The sequence below is a fragment of the Anser brachyrhynchus genome (assembly GCF_964034855.1).
Source record: "Anser brachyrhynchus genome assembly, chromosome: 6".
Taxonomy (NCBI): Eukaryota; Metazoa; Chordata; class Aves; order Anseriformes; family Anatidae; genus Anser; species Anser brachyrhynchus.
The window spans coordinates 10,924,347-10,941,552 of record NC_137700.1 but is presented as its reverse complement, the minus strand read 5'-3'; the positions used below and the strand labels follow the sequence as shown (position 1 = coordinate 10,941,552).

The following is a 17,206-nucleotide window of genomic DNA, read 5'->3' as shown; positions in this document are numbered from 1 at the left end:
CATATCAAATCAAGTAATTTGCCTTTTTGCAGGATAAAACACATCAACAAAATAGTCCATATTTATACTTTGGAAGAATTATCTGGAAAAGAAACTGATTCAGAATAAAAAGCTATTCTAAATCTGGTTCTTTCTTTTTTTTTTTTCCCCTAATGTCATACGTGCTTTAATAGGCTAATTTTAAACACATCTGAGGCACTATTCAAAGTAATGAGATCAGAAAAAAAATGAGATTTTCATGATGGGTGATGAACCCTTTAAATCTGTTCTTAATGGGTGCTCGGAGGAGGAAAAAACCCTCAATTTTTGTCCTCCAAATAGGAACTGACAGTGAGCCTGAAAGAATAACCAGCTTCCACAGAAGAGGAGATGGTCTGGTCTGTCCTTTCTGATCACTCAAGGTCTAGGACATCCTGCTCAGCTCAAAGATACTCCAGCCTGCACTCTTCACAGCACCAGGCATCTTCTTTGTATAAGTGGTTTACCTTCACACAAGGCTTGTGGCCAGCAATGGAGGCACCCATAAAACCTCAGCACTACCAGGGGAGAACCCTATATGTGCAAGCAGAACTTGATTTTTGCTGTAAAGCAAAATAAAGAAAAAGTAAAGAAAACATGGCTAGCCACTGTTATTAGAAATTGAAGTTAACACCCAGGCAGAGATGTATCCATGCTTACTCTAAAATGGGGATGGCATTTACCTGTGCAACTTGAGATCTGTGGAGGTACCTCAAGACTGGGTGGAAGGCCAAAAAGGAGTGCCAAAGTCTATTATTATGAAAAGCTATTCAAACATAAGCAAATGTTGACATTAGCAGAAGCATCAACTTTCAAAGCTTTTTTTTTTCCCTTCGACAAAGTAAATTAATTTACATATGAAATACATCAACTGTATTTTCTTTTGATAACAGCAAATTATCTTACTACCAAGTAAATACAGATTGAAGAAACCTAATTGGAGTTTAACAACTTGTGAAAAATTCTGGATGTCACATCTTATACATGTAAATGTTTGATTTTGTTTAAAAAACAGTTCCCTACTAAAAACCCTCAATACATTTTATGTAAAGGAAGCTAAACATAAATGGCCATATTGTACCCTCAGTTTGTATATGTAACTTCCATTGCCAGAAATGGATGCTGTGTACATATCCAACTGCGCAAAGTATTGTGTTCGCAAGGATCGCACAATTACAGACAATTACCTTGGTTTTCTTGCACCTGGTGCTTACAAGGTTTCTTTGTTAGTTGGATTTTCTTAAGGGAGGAAAGATTTGCTGTATGCAAAACTTGAATCTCTCGTGAAGTTAAAAATCTAAAGCAAAAAAATCCAAAGCAAAAAAATCCAGCAGAACTACAACAAATCACAAACAATTCTTGAAACACCACAGTGACAAAACAAATCCTTATTTAACTTTATTCACTTGAATGTAGAAGAACTCTAGGTGAAGAGAACTCCTCTGTTCAGGGAAAAAGACAAAATAAAACAGTCTGATTTGTGCAAGCTTGTACTGCAGGGAACTAGTTCACGAAATCCTTCTCCACCCACCCTTCTGCACCCAGGTCCCGTATGGAAGTTTATAGCAAGCTGAGTTTCAGATCTCAGGTAAGAGCTCCCCGAGCTCTTCAAAGCAGGGAAGGGAAGGGTCTGTCAAGAGGCAGTGACCCCCCGTCCCAGGCTGCTGCTACATGGGAAAGGTGGTAGTTCTGACATCCAGGTTGAATAATTATTTGTTGTTCAAGAAACTTGTGGTCTTTTCTGAAAGGCTACAACACTTCCATTGCTTAAGGCAAAGTGCTGAAAGTTGACAGTGACAAAATGCCTATGATTAGAGACATGCTCTTAGCTCAGCCTATGTATTCCTGTTCCAATTTGGATAAGTTAATAACTTCTGAAGTTTGCCACTTCCTTTTTAGCATTTGTGCTACCCTAGAAAGCCTGTATTCAGTAAAAACACTAACCAACATGGTAATGTTAGGCTTATGGCACTGCCAAAGCAGCACCACCACACACTAAGCTGGGAACACCTGAACGTTGATGCAGTAGAGACACAGAAAGGACAAAAAAGAAAAGAAGTATTCCCCCTCCATAGGTTTCTACTAACTTTTGTCCATTCTGACAGATCCAAACCTATGGGCTCTCTCTCTCTCTGCCATAAATGAAAAGCTTTCTTTAGATTTCCTTGATCAACATCCAATGTTGGACAGCCAATCCCAAAATCTAATAGTCTCTTTGGAATCTGTTTCTTCTACTGCAAACTAACTTCAGTTTAACTGAACTAATTGCACTTCAACAGAATATTTTTTTTTCATTTAAAGAGTATAAAGTTATATACATGCAACCATATTTAAAATGACCCTTCTGAAGTAAGTTCAGGTACTTGAAACCTGCAAAGTGGAAGATCAATCTGGCTCTTGACCTCAGCTCAGCCCACTTGCACGTACAGGGTACGATGCAGTCTTTAATTATATGGTTACATAATTATATTTCCACAGAAACCCAGATTTCTTCAGTGGAGTGGGATACAAAATGAAAGCATATGGCTTTAAAAATGTATTTATGGTAATTTAAAGAGATTAAAAAACAACCAGTACTGAAAAGATCATTTATCTCAGCAGTAGCAGATGGGACTCCTGCTGAGATCAGGACTTCATTGTGCTCTGCTCCGTACACGCACATTAGATCAGACAGCAGTTTTTCCAGAGACTTTGCAGTCTAAGTAGGGCAGTCAGGCAAAATGAGGGGAAAAAAGAAACAATTCCTTCATGCTACAAGCAGGGAAGTGGACATACGAAAGCACAAACAAGTTTAAAGCAAGGTCAAATATTTGAATTTAGTTTTGCTAAGATACAAACCAGTTTTAACTCTTTATCACTGGCATCCCTCTCTTAAGCTAGTCAGACCTATGCGCCTGTAAGAAGAATTCTTGTAGGCGTTCACAGGTTTTGATGTTGGGAAGTATTACCATGAGCTGGGTTAGTCTCAGCAGTTTCCCAATATCCCAGACATGTTGCTGTACTTGTTTATCAATGCTAGAAGTCTAAGTGCTTTGCTTTTCCCGTCACGGTCAACTCAAGCCAATCTGCTCAATTAAGACTGCACTAGTAGATAATTTTTAAGTTTATGTAATGAAATTCAAGTATCAGCTAACATCTCCTAAGAGAGAAAGATCAGAAATGGCCTCAAGATCACAGAATGAGTTTAGTAGCCTTAAAATTAGTACATTGCTTGGTGAACATATTAACACTACACAAGTATGACATGTTTTAATTGAATTAACAGATTCTTTGCATAGTTGAGGCACGCACTACTAACAGTACTACAGCTCAGGGCTAGGGATAACTTGCCTTTTCTAGAATCAACAGTGCCTAAAAAAACATTACGTGGTCTACACCTAGTACAATCAATCAATTTCAAGATCAGAGGGAAATTTCATGAGAAAGGACCAAAGTTTTGCTTACCCAGGAAAAGATTTATCAAAGAAAGATTCCCTCTAAGCCACTAAAACTTTTCAATTCACAACTTCTAGGCACTCAGATTTTTTTTTTTTTTAAAACAGATGTGAATTTCTGAACAATTTTTCAACTAAAAATTAATACCACCTACAGAGCTTTTGAGTCAGTGATAGAGAATATAGCTAAGCTGATTTGCTCATCGGAAAAACAAGTCTGTCACATTCTACATACTTCTGACCATCCGTACGTCATACCTGAAGAAATCTTGCCAGTTTAATATTCTCTATTTTGTAAATATTACTGTACCTTTCAAAGGAAAAAAACTGATTCAGTATGCATGGAAAGCCTTCAGTCAAAATAAACTTCAGACCTTTTATAACCATTCCTATCAGACCCTGACCCAGAAACACCGCTCCTAATATGAGTATCTTAATGAAATTGTTTGAGGATTCAGGATCAAGGCTGTGAATCTTCAATAAAAGCTTGAAACCCAGCTCTGTTTCTCTCTCTACAATTGTTTGTTGTAACTGACAGAAGTGGAAATCTTCCTTTGCACTTACCCTGCCCATCTCCGAAAATGAGAATAGCTGGTTTAAATACAATAGGAAAGGGTGTGGGGAATGTAGGAATTCAGTATTGGCAATGTCCCAGTATTTATAGGGTGGACATAGAAAATCATTACTCTGTGCAAAGCACTGCAATCCAAAGCAGATTGTTAAGAGTGTTGAAAGTGACAAAACAATATCTTAAGTCTTGCATTTGGTCACACAAATTAACATACAAGAACCAGAAAAAGCAAAGAAACTTACAGATGTACAGTAACTCCAAGAATTTTCAAAACTGAGTTATCTTCAGTAGCATTAACAAATAAACAAGAAATCCATTACCATTTTAATCCTTTATCTGTGTTTGATAAATCAAGCCCGAGTCTTGTAAGAGACCTTGTTTTCTGCAGTACTTGTATTTCTTCTTAGAATTGTTGGACTGAGAAGGTTGAGAATATCATGAAAAAACACTCTTCAGTAACTAAAAGTTGCAGAGCATTACCACATGGCATTCCTATACACAATGTGGTTTGCTCTACAAGATATTCCTGAACAAGAGTATTAGAATCTGCCCCTCAAAACTAGAGTTAAACTTTTAGTCCAAGTCCTCAGTGCAGCAACAGAAACATGAAGAAAGCCTTCAAGCAAAAACAAATATACCAACATCTGCAAAAGCTAGTTGCATTAACTGTCCATAAAAATCATCTCCAATCACATCGACAGAAAAGACAAGACATCCTATTTTGAAAGCAGCAGAGTCACTGTCTTCAAGTAATTTGGGGCCTAATTTTGTTCCATATATACTTACTTTACCTGTCTCTGTGAAGCTGCTAACATGATCTCTAGTTTTGTTCTTACTTGGAAATTTCTGCTGATTAAGAGACTTCAATAACTACACCCCCCCTCACCCTGTAGCTTCTGTCCTACAGATAAAAAATTGAAATCTGCTCAACATTCACTTAGGCATTTTATTCACAACTCTACTACTCTTTAGCAGGTAATTAGATGTAAAACAATAAAGGCTGCTCATCTGGCTGAAGTGAGGAAAATATTATACTAAACAGTAAGGGATGATTAGCTTCCTGAATCTCAATAAAGGATACAAGCAGAGAAAGTCAGCTTTTAAAAACAAAACAAAACAAAAAAATCAGGACAGACAGTATCATCATGATATATAGTTACATCTTTAACATAAAGAGGTAAACCACAAGGTAATACATCATATTAGACTGAAGATGGTTTAAAAACACTTGCTCTTTTATCCTTAATATAACATTCACTTACTAGATAACCCCCAGCAGAGACTCTCTCCTTTACAATGTGAAAACTCATTCCATAACTGTACCCCAAACAGGATTGTAACCCCATGCTGTTTTGATCAGCCTCCTTGCTAGCCAAAAATTTCATCTGATTTCCAGAGGAACACATTTGCTCATAGGAGACCAAGTCACATCTCATGCTCTGACAAGGACAGTTGCATTGCTGGAACCCGCTAAGCAAGTGACAGCCAACAACTGCTACCAGCAAGACTCCCTTTTAGGGTGGTCACACCAGCTCACTGAACTACAGCAGGCAAACTGAAAACCTGGTGTTTTGAGGGCACCAGGACAGCTGGGGGCCTGATGCAGCAAACTGGAGAAAAGATGACAGGGGTTAATCTTTAGATACCTCAATCCACATTAGCTATGCCAAAAGCATAAAACTGAACTGGCTGAGATTACATTTAGGCCATCTCCAGCCGATTTTCCAACCCTGCCCCATTTGAACATGGGGTTTGATTCAATCAGAAGTGTTTTTAGAGCTAGCTAGGTTATATATTTGCTGTCCCTAGCTGTTCATTTCTGCCCCTACGCTCTGCCTCACACCAGCACAAGCATTTGTGCAGCTGATTTTCCTCAGTTCTCTTTGCAGTGCAATCTGGGTGAAAGTTAAAAGGAGAAATGGGGGTGTTTTGGACAAATCACTTTGCTGAATAAATTCACTCTACATATGTGAGAAGGAAGAGGGAAAAAGAAAAAAAAAGAGCAGTGCTAGAAGATACCTAAATTCTGCCAGACTGCAAATGGAAAGGTCTTTCTGGTGTTCTCCCACATGGAATATTCCCAATTCACAGCAAGAGTCAGCCTGCAAGCACCAAGTCCTGAAGCATCACTCCCTTCAGAAGGTGCTGAAGACTTTCCCCCCATGAGCCCACCTGAAGGGGTGGTCATCACTGCAGCTGCAAGCTGGCTACTGACAGCCCCTGTATCTGGGGCACGAAGGCAGAGCACAGCCCCACCAGCATCAGCAGTGCCGCCACACATGGAGCGTGCAGGGGTGCCTGCACTGGTACCTGTTCCGGGTCTGGCTTAGTGTAAGGGGAGGGAAAGATTAATCCTAGAGTTCTTCTAGCTTCATCCACCTGCATGAGCTTCCCCCGGTTAATGAACGGCGTATGTAGCAGCAAAATATAACAAAATGCTGAATTCAAACGCTTGTGCTCCTAACCCACTCACATAGCATTATCTGAAAGACCCTGCAGCAGTTCACTAGGTATCCATCCTCATCCCTGGGTGATGGGATGCAGGGGCACTTCAGTGGTGGAGCAAGTCCTTTCTGCCCTTTGCCCGTCTTTCACTTTTTGCCTCTACCCTAAAGATCTGATTTCTGCTGCTTGAAAACATGACTGCAATAAGGCAGTGTTTTCCTTCAACTAAAATTCATTTTAAAAACAATTCTCTGTATGTAAACTCTAGCTAGATTTATTTTTCTATTATAAATTGAAGTTTACTCTTGGCAGATGATGAGGGAGAACTGGCTTAGTGGAAAGCAAAGATATATTCCTCCCCTGACTTGTTTTGTCCGGTCACTTTCCTCCATTTGCCAGAAATTACAAAGCGATCGACTTCAAAGGCACCACACGTTGCGAGCCAGAGACTGACTTGTGAGCCTGCTTGCCCTGGGTGCAGGCGCTGGCTGCAGTGAGTGCTGTGGCTGCACACTGGGGCAGGCACGGCTGCACCTCTGCTAGCAGCCCTCTGACACCTGAGGAAACAGCAATTCCCTGCTGGCTGGGCTCCTTTAAACCCCGCGATACACAGAGCGAACGCTTTCCTATTGACATAAAAAATTCCTCTTTAGCACTAAGTATTGTTAATAAGCAGCCGCAGGATCTGGGGCCACGCTGCAGGCTCGTGTGTGTACGGACTGCCAGCAGTCCCGGCGGTGCAGCTGGGTGGGTGCCCCTGGGGACGCTGACACTGCCTGCCCTGACCCAGGGACCACCACAACCGCTGCCATGACCTGGAGCACGGGGTGCTGGTGTGCAATTAAGGCAGGCTCATGACGTGCCTCTCCCTGCTCCCCACCCTTGGCACGCACTTCTGCTGCTTCCCCTTGAGCCAAGCCTCGCACTTCTCTAACCCCATGGTGAACCTGCTCAGAGCGCGGAACTGGCAGGACAGCTTACCCTGCCACATGAACAAACAAAGCCCTGGTCAGCTTTCTGCCAGATGTCCTCCCTCCCTCCACCACTTGTGCTGATCGCCGGCACAGCAGCGACCAGCCAAGGGGCAAGCACAGTGGTGCGCTCGGCATTAGGTCAGGCACATGTTGCTGGCACTCATCACTGGGTCAGCCTGGTTAAAACACCACACCGCATCCTGATGAGTCTGACATTCTTGATAGCCTGCCTTTGTCCCAGTGGGAGTATGGCCAAACATGGCCTTGACCACCACAGAGGTGCTCCAGAGCAAGGCTTCCAGCAGTGACAGCTGCCCTCACAGTACTTCCACCTGTAGAGCTCATTAAAGCTGGTAGGTGAGCTCGTACTCCTCTTGCTTTCTAAGCAGGAGGGAAAAATAAGAGTCCCTTTAATGAGTGAGAGGGTTAGAAATAAGGAGACCCTGACATAAGACTGTAGATGCTGCAGTAAGGCCTGTTTGGAAAGCCCTTATAAGTGACTAACTTCCCACCCGGAATTTCTACAGTTGTATTGGTGCCCACAGGAGTGATTTTAGAGGGAGACGAGGCAGCCAGGAAGGGGAGAAAAGTAACAGCCAGGAACATGACCCCAGGGAGGGCAGGAAGGGGGAGCTCTGTAACATGAAGCTATCTGAGAAGACAAGCATGGACCTAAGACTAACCTTTTGGGAAACAGGACTGTAGTTTTAGTCAATGAACAGAGCCACAGTAGAGATGCATCCCCTGTATGCATGCAGTCCTCTCTTCTCTGTTTAGCAGGCGTGCTTAGGTCAGGAGCTCTCCGCCATTTCGGACTCAATCAGTTAGCCCGGTGCTGGTACTGGGGAGACTGTTCCCATGTCTTGTAACCCTGCACATTCCCCAGGCTGTAAACAGCACAGGTCCTGCAGATAGATCCTGGCATTTCACAACCACAGCAGAAAGCAACTCTTTCTGTTCTCCATCCAAGGAAAGTTGAGGCTTCCCCCCTCCACCTTTTTCTCTTTCCCTTTTTTTTTTTTTTTTAAATGCAAGTAGTTTGTGCTAAGCAGCTGTCATTATTTCAAATGGAAAGTGTGATCAGTGGGACTGGTTAGTAACTGCTGTTGTCCAGTTTGACTGTTATCGTATTATCTAGCCATAATGCCTGCAAATGACATGGACACAAATATGACTTTTGACAAAGTATTGTATTCATCTGAGCTCTTGAATGGTAGCAGCACCAAAACAGAGGTTTTCTGTCTCTCCGTGAAAGAAGGGAGGAAAGAAATAGGGGGGCGGGAGGGGGGAAGTGACTGTAAGATCTCTCTTTTCCACCCTGACAATTTTGTGTGTGTGAACTACAGTAGCTTTTTGTATTCTTGAAAACTGGCCACTCCTAACCGATGAGCTCAGAGCTGCTTGAGTCCTGAGGAGACAGGGCAGAAACTCAGCAACAGCAAATCAGCATAGCTGCACTGAAGCAGTGTGCAGTGGTGATTTATGCCAGCTCTGAGTCTAGTTTCATCCTGTTTAAGGACACAGCTTATTCCAGTAAAGAACCTCACTCAGCTTACAGGCAGAGGATGAAGCAGCATTTAACTGGAGGGAAAAAAACAAAACACAGACACTTGCAAATGCAGAGGAAAAAGCCCTGGACTAGAAAGGTTTTTAGTAAAGAAGCTACTGTTTACACCAGTACACTACTCCTAAGAATTTTTCAGAAGCCACACAGGCCAGGATTGCATTTGCTTGCTTCATGGAGGGAGTATAAAAATGCACGCCCAGGAACAGCAGTAAAGGCACATCTCCTCAGACAGCAAAATGCCTTCTGGAGCTCATTAGTACTGGTAGAGTGAGCAATACAGGGTGGAGTGACTGCAGATATCTACATCTACTGAAGAGGTGCAGTGCATTTTTCCCCGTGGGAGGAAAGCAATACATGGAAGTCGACCCTCCTCTCATCAGCTGCCTGCTGCCCTTCCCTTTGGAAGGCACACCTCATTATCAGTTCCAGCTCCCCCTTCCCAAACTGCACGCGCTGCAGTCTCTACAGATGCCATGTAGCACATCTTGGGGAAAGATATACTCACTTGTATTGTTCAAGTGATATTAACTGTATGTGCTCATTGCACTCGAAGAACCCTTTCTTGGATCAACTATCCCATTATTACAGACATCAGTAGGACTGTAACATTTTATCATTCTTTCCTGTGCTTCAATTTCATTTTGTACTCATTATGGCTGGTACAGATGTTTGCACAGAATCCAGAAGGCCGCAGTTAGTTCTCATTTTGCTCACTACAGTTATATTTGGATTACTACCTGTTCTAGAAGAAAACATAACTTTTTTTTTTGCTTGCCTTTTCCTTCTCCTATTCCAGACGTTGGCATTGATTTAAATATGGTACAGCTCAGAGTTGAAGGGGTGTAGATTTATTTTTCCAATACTCTAGAAATTAGTTTGCCTCTCAGAACTACTACATGCAACTCCTACTGCTGCTCAGTTATTATTCACCAAAGCACACAAAACATACAGAAACAGATGATACCAAATAATCCCGTTAGTAAAAAAAAATAAAATAAAAATCAAAAGAACAACAACAACAAAGCCATGTCACTTAGTTCTAGCTCAAAGAAGATCCTATTCATACCTGGGCAACAATGCATTTCACATTGCTACACTGCAAGGACTTTATGCACCTACACCACGATGCAGCATACCTCCACCATGTACTTGCAACAGCATGCTAAAAGGCAGCCATAACAAACATAACACTTGGAGAAGCCAGCTTCTTGAGCAAGTCACTTGCCAACATGTGGCAATCCTGTTTACCTGGATTTTAAAAAACCATTTTGGAGTTGTTCAAGTTAGTTGGACTGGCTGAAATATTCTAAAGCAGGAGGAGTTCCTATATGGAAATGTTCCTTAACTGAAACAGAAACTTTTCCCCCCAGGGACAGTCAACATTTGTTCAAGGTGGGAGCGGTAATTAAACAATTTTGCAAACATTCCAAACATGTTCAGAAATTACATGAATTGAGACAAAAAGACTGTCAAATAAGTCTGACATTATAAAAGCTAAAGTTATTCTATAGTATAAGCTGACCTGGAAAGGTAGGTTGGAAAAGATATCACCACGTCTTTGAAAGATTCAACTTTTCGTTCTAATTTAGAATGAAAATAAACAAAATATGGAGCACTCAGAGTAATGATTTTGTCTCTTGACTGTTAATTAGCTTTTAAGGCCACTGCATTTTTGCTCCATGACTGATCCTCTGAATAGCCTTGTACAAGTCACTTATCCTCTTTATGCCTCAGAGCACATACAGCTGAGAGAGATATACGCTAGCTATAACCATATGTCATTATGCCAGCGCAACGCAGTGTGTCAGCTGAGTATTATCTTATTCTACCTACACTGAGTACATCCATGCAGATTTTGCTTACCTAGACAAGTCCCCCATTTGCAATTTGTAATAAGAGGTGTAAGGAACATTTACTGGAACTGGTCAAAGTTTAGAGGAATAATCCCCACTCCTCCCCCCAAACAGCAGTCATCATTTCTCCATCTCACAAGTTATCACTGGGGCCAGAGCCTGTGCTGCTAACGGCAATAAGTAATTTTTCTCAAATATCTGAGGTACTGCTTTCAATAGCACAGGATTTTGTGATCTCCTCTTCTGAGGCAGGAGAAAAAAAAAAATCAATACCTGTTTTTCATGCAATAGGAGGGAGATGTGATGGAAAGGGTAAACACTCCAAAAAGGCCCTAGGGAGGGCAGGGAACATATGGACGTGGGCAGCAGCCACAGTGGGTAAGGGACTGAGCAGTAAGGCCATTTAAATGACATTTTCAGGTGCATTGTTTTCTGCTGCCTCTGGGATTGTGAAGTTGCTGCAGCTTCATCTCTGCAGCTAAAACACACCCTGTAGTTATGACACCTCCCTTCTGGGGAAGCTGCAGGCTTAGACGAGCTTCCCTGCTTGACTGAAGACCTTTCCTACTAACTAGAGATCTATATACGTGTTAGCAACTGCACCACCCTGAAAGCACTTCATCTATTAACAGCAAAGCACTAGAGGAGATTACTGTACACAAATACAAAGTCAAGAAGATTATGTTTAGCACACGTTAGGATACCTGACATTAACTACAGCGTGTTTACACAGACTATCTTCCCACAGCTTGCCTGCTGTAAATGCCTTTGCTGAAGTGGCAGGTTTCCATTCCACGGCTGCCTGATAGAGATGTGAGCAGAAGAGGCTCTTGAAGCTGCAGCTCTGTGCTAGCCATATGTTACTTGCAGATGCAGAAGACTTACCTATTAAAATTCAGAGCAGCTGTGTTCAATGATAAAATGATAACTACATAGGACTAGTAGCAGCTCATTCTCCCGGGAGCTGAGCCACCATCATCTATACGAGGCAGAACAGTGACCTAAAGGAAAAGTCACAGGCAGCCAGAGGAAGGACAAAATCCCAGGAAGTGGTTTTGGTTGCAACATTTATTCGGGTCAGCTCAAGAGGTGAGCACTCCTTGAAGGAAGTGTATGCTCCACAAGGTCAGACTTACTCTAGCACACCCTCAGCAACTTCTTCACTCTGTATGCACAGAACACTCCCTTTACAGGCTGCCATTCCTATTTGAAGCCTACCCTGTTCAGTTTCAGCCTCAGCTCAGCACCCACTGTTGAACCAGTGACTGATCCTCCACAGCTGTAGAAGCAGCTAACCAAGGTCTTTCACTTGAATTCTGCTACTCCTCACTACAACTGGAGCTGAAATATGAGATAACATCAAAAGATTCCAGCCTGGATTTGAAATCTTTGTCTTCAGGCTGTTGCTGACTTGCTGGGCTTGGATTCAGACCACTCGAGAAGTCAGTAGCCAACCGCTCACTTCAGATCTAGATTTCGAGTTCCCTCACCAAACTCCCAATGTGTCTGAATACACTGTCCTTGCACATTTTACTCAGTCACCTCTAACATGCTGCCTTTCACCATGACAACAGGTCTCTGGGGGCGTTTGCCAGTGACACAGAATTTGCCCTTACTTTGCTCTTGCAGTTGCAGTTGCCCTTTCCACTGGGCCAACAAGAGGGTGCTGTGTAGGCCTCCTGAGCCTTTTGTGCTGGGCTCTACACCCTACACTTCTGATCCATCTTCTCCCTACACTTCTGATCCATCTTCTTGAGTGGTATTTTCATTAAGGATTCAGATCCATTAGTGGAAAGAGGCTAGGGCCATAATGCATCTTCAACATATGTATTTTTTTGTGAAGAGTTATGTAATTCCTTGTAATTCTTCAATTTGCAGTAGTTAAGTCCTGAAAGAAAGCCATTCAGGCTTACTCAGCAAGTGTAGCTGGTGTTCCCAAACTGAATCCTCTCACCAACAGAGTTGCTCACATCCATGGTGGTGGGCACATGTCAGCCTGCAGGCACAGAGCAGCTCATGAACTCAGCATGGAGAGGTACATGGGCATGGGCTGCCAGAGCTGGGCGGGTAAGCAAGAAGCTCTATTTTTTATGCCACAGCAGAAGTCAGTGCTGTCACATCTGGCAATTGTAGTGATTACTGTTGGTGTTCTCCTTGGGCAGAGAGTCCAGAGGGGGGTAGCAAAAAGGCAGGATGAGTCCTCGTTCTTCCTCCCTGCTTGGCATGGTATGGACTGCCATGCCCAAATGCACAGAGCAGCTCCAGCTAGTTTTGTGCAAGACCTACGCTCTCCTGCTGGGGGAGGTCGCTGCTGTTCTCCCACAGATGCTTTCAGACTGTGCCTGGAGAACTCTAAGTCATTGTCAGCAGGCGTTTGATCAGGATTTAGTCAAGTGCAAAGCTAAAGTCTGGGAAATGACATCTTTACTGTAGATTTTCCCCACATGCTGGACTTCTGCAGTCCCTGACATAAACACAGAAAGCTTCAAGATATGCAATTAAGGATGAATGGGCTGCTCTGGACACAAGACTATACCCAGGAGTATTTTACATGGAGGGCTATTGTCTTTGTAAAATCTCTTCTTAAAACGTGAGGTCAGACTTGCAATTCTGCCTTCATATAAATACGTACTGTTGTCACAGGGCTTCTAAATGATAACCTAGGTCTTCCCTAAACAATACTACCACTAAAACAAAGCGCCACACCATCTTCTGCATCAATTTATACACTGATGTCTGGCATTAGTTTCAGATGAAACCTAGGCTTTGTTTGTTAGTCAGTGCCTGCCAGTAACAGAGTTGTAATTAGTAACTAGGAACAAAGTTACATCTGCTCAGGAATGTAGAAACCAACCGAACCAAGGTGAACAAGATCCTTGCAACTACACTATGACCAGCACAGCAGATGACATCAGCACAAGTCAAAGCCAACACAAGTAGGTGCATACTGGGAACTCTACCAGAACACCCAACAATGCCCCAGCTGCTAACTTTTAGCAGTTCTTACATCTGATGACAGCTCCAATCGTGCCCATTTGCAGCTAGAGCTTACTAGCAGTTTGTGTCTATCATTGTGAGGCACAACAATTTCCCCAGTTTATACTCTTAAGCAGTTCTCCAGATCTCCTAGCTGTTGAGGAAACTAAGGACAGTGATCAATTCTAGTCCTTTCTCTACTTTGGAAAATGCCATATCCAGTTTTCATCCCTATAGCTGATCTCTCCACATTTGCCCTGTCCCCTCAGATTTTACCAGCCCATATACTATTTCACTTCTATCCCCCCACCTCCTGCAAATCCAGTGCATTCTGAAGCCTGTCTCATGTGGGGCCTTGTGCCAATACACAGACTGACAACAAAAACACTATGGCTTTTTGGTTTTCACAGAAAGCTTCATCACTTCACTCTGCCTTTACCAAAGAAACAAACAAACAAGGCTTCACCTGTGGTTTACGAAAAGTGGCCCAGTACTGTCGCTCATGCAATGAGCCACCATCAGTTCAGAGAAACTGTGAAGAAAGAGCAACACAGAACAGTTTAAAGGACCGAAATGTGCATTTAAAACAAGGAGAGCAAGGAAGAGGCCATCTGAGTAAGTAATTAGGGCTACTCATAACAGATCCTGATTCCAGTTTGTATTGAACTCATATTTAGCACACTTGCCAGAAAAAAAAAGCATCAATTTCTAATGGTCTGAGAAAATTCCACTCGCTGTTAAACATTATGTTCACAAGGTCTTTTGCTTTGCAAAATTGGTGATGTTTGCCCCTCTTTGCACTATTGAGAACAATGGCCTGAGAAACACTTTTTTTTTTACATTAAAATAATAGCTTTGAAGGCAGAAACACAATACATCTCAAACCTGAGAAATCTGTAACATCTAGAGCAAGCTACATGTACTTAAGGACTACTGTCTGCAAGAGCGGGTCATTTTTGTTGAACTAAATGAATAGGAACTTCTTAAAATTATATATATATTTTAAATTAAAAGCAGGTCCCATGTAGAAGGATTCCCTATTTTTTATTTTTATTTTTTTGAGATACATTGAATATGAATATGAAATTTAGAGGCAGCAGAGTGGGAGGAAAGATGGGACAGTTAGCCTTGCTCCTAAAGCATAAATACACAGAAGAAAGAAGAAAAAAAAAAGAAGTGCACCAATTATTTCTGTTTGCCTTCTCTTATTTTGTATTCTTGCTCAGGGACTTTCCTAGTAGACAGCGCTAGAGATAGAAACGTCTTTAAAAATGATAAGCATAAGGTGCAATGAGGCAGCAACCTCACAGTTCCAGAATACAATTACATAAAGCAAACCTAATATAAATCGTTACATAATCAGTGAAAATGGGAAAGGTTTAAATTGTAAGTGAAGCAAAGAGTGAAAGAGCTTGGATTAATGAAGTACCGATGTTTACTAAACCTAGCTATTTACTAGTGCCTTAATGTGTTTTTATATCACTTAGGAGGTGACTTTTTCTCCAACTATCACGCTTGTTTTTGGTGTAGATTTACTAACATCACCAATAACTACTTTTTTTTTTTTAATATACAAAACGCACTATTTTTTCATGAACCTCTGAAATAGGTCCAAGTTCTATAATTAGAAAACTAGCTCTCACTGTTGATTATAGTTCCATTCTATTTTACAAGTTCCACAGAAGAAAATCCATGTCTTCAGGGAGGACAAGAAAAGAAAGACTCATTTTTTTTTCCTGATCAGAGGGTTCTGGACACAGTCATAAGATCTGGTAGTTTGGATACAGACGAGTCCGGAAGCAAGTTTTTTCACTTGCTCCTGGAAGTAGTCTGCACGTTCAGAAGTACAAATTTAGTACTGACACACAGATGAGGCAGCTGATTTTCCATTACCCACTGTTACTGGACAGTAAGGTTGTGTGGAATTAAAAGTAATAAGCTCTGCCGGAATTTGGGTAAGTTAACCTCAACATGAATGCCCAGAATTGCAAGCTCCTGAAAGAGACCAACAGCCAAGTGGCCTCATCTAGCCCTGCTTCTCCTTTTCCTTGCTCAAGGTTGAAACAATACTTGGTTATCACACAGGGTTAGGAGCAGAGGACAAGGTGCAGCTACAGAACAGAGAGAGAGACCTGTATTATGGAACTGTTAAGCCACACGCACTGAGCACAGGATGTAGCATGGCTGACTGTTTTCCTCTTAACAAGGAATACAATTCTTTCGTAAAGAACACTTGGATCAGCCAACAGTAATAAACTCACAGAAAACCTTGATGGATCACCAACACTGCCCTCGTTCACTGAAACAATAGGGCATGCTACAGACCCTCAGATGAAAGCCGAGCAGATTTTGACAATGTCATATGAGCCAGTATCAGGTTCCTAGGCAGTGGTCAGGCTCCCAAATCTCAGCCAAATCACGCACATCTGGCTTTTCAGATCTCACTCAGACAGAAGACTCCCTTCCCCTAGACAAGTAGCACCAGTAAAAATACATCTCCTCAGGACTTAAAGTCAAACTAAAATAATTGTGTGCTGCCAGACTTCAGTGCAGAGGATGAAGGAGACAGAAAAAAAAAAAAAAAAAGAAAAGACAATACCCCCACTGCACGCACACAAGTGAGCCTCACCAATCAGTATTTCCCCCCGCCCCCCAGCAGCTTTGTGCTAGGAAAACATTGTTTCTTACATGGACTTTGCTGTGTGCAATTAAATTCCTTTTTGAGAGCTTTATTCAAACAGAAATGCTATTCTCAGTAACACATTGTGGGAGAAGTATCTTATATTTCAGTTTTTCTTGTATTTGTACTTGATCTTAGCCCTGTACAGTAGCCTATGTTTGCACTAAGAGTGGCTGGCAGTTCTGTTTGGATTGTTGTGTCTCTACACAAATCACAGAGCATATAGCTGTTCGCTGACCTGACTATGCACATAAATGCTGTCAGACACAGAGAGTGTTTGTTGATTCAGAAATAGGCTTATTAACCCATATGACAAAGCCTACGCACACAGCAGAGGGTGCTAAGGCAACTGACAGGTATCTAGGTGTCACAGAAGAATACAGAGATCTATTCTCTAAATAAATGGCTTTAAATCACAAGTTAGGTGTTCCACAAACTTCCCCACCTGTAAGAACATCAACTGGTGAACACTCTAGCTTCATGAGTTTAGAGAAAAAAATGTTCATTATGAGGCATTAAAGATGCAGTGATATTATTGAAACCCTAAAGGCAGGTAAGATCAATTTTACTCTTGCATGCAATGCTGAAGTCTCTGTAAATCACAGTTGCACATCCTACACCACACTGAACCATTTGAACTAGTGCATGCAGACTTCAAATTAATGCAAGTACTGATTTGCACAGGTGC

General features: G+C 42.0%; 1 long non-coding RNA gene across 11 annotated transcripts in view; it reads right to left on the bottom strand.

The window, feature by feature from the left end:
* Positions 1-17,206, bottom strand: part of LOC308197589 — a 455,405-nt gene that overhangs the window by 70,846 nt on the left and 367,353 nt on the right. The window lies entirely within an intron of this gene.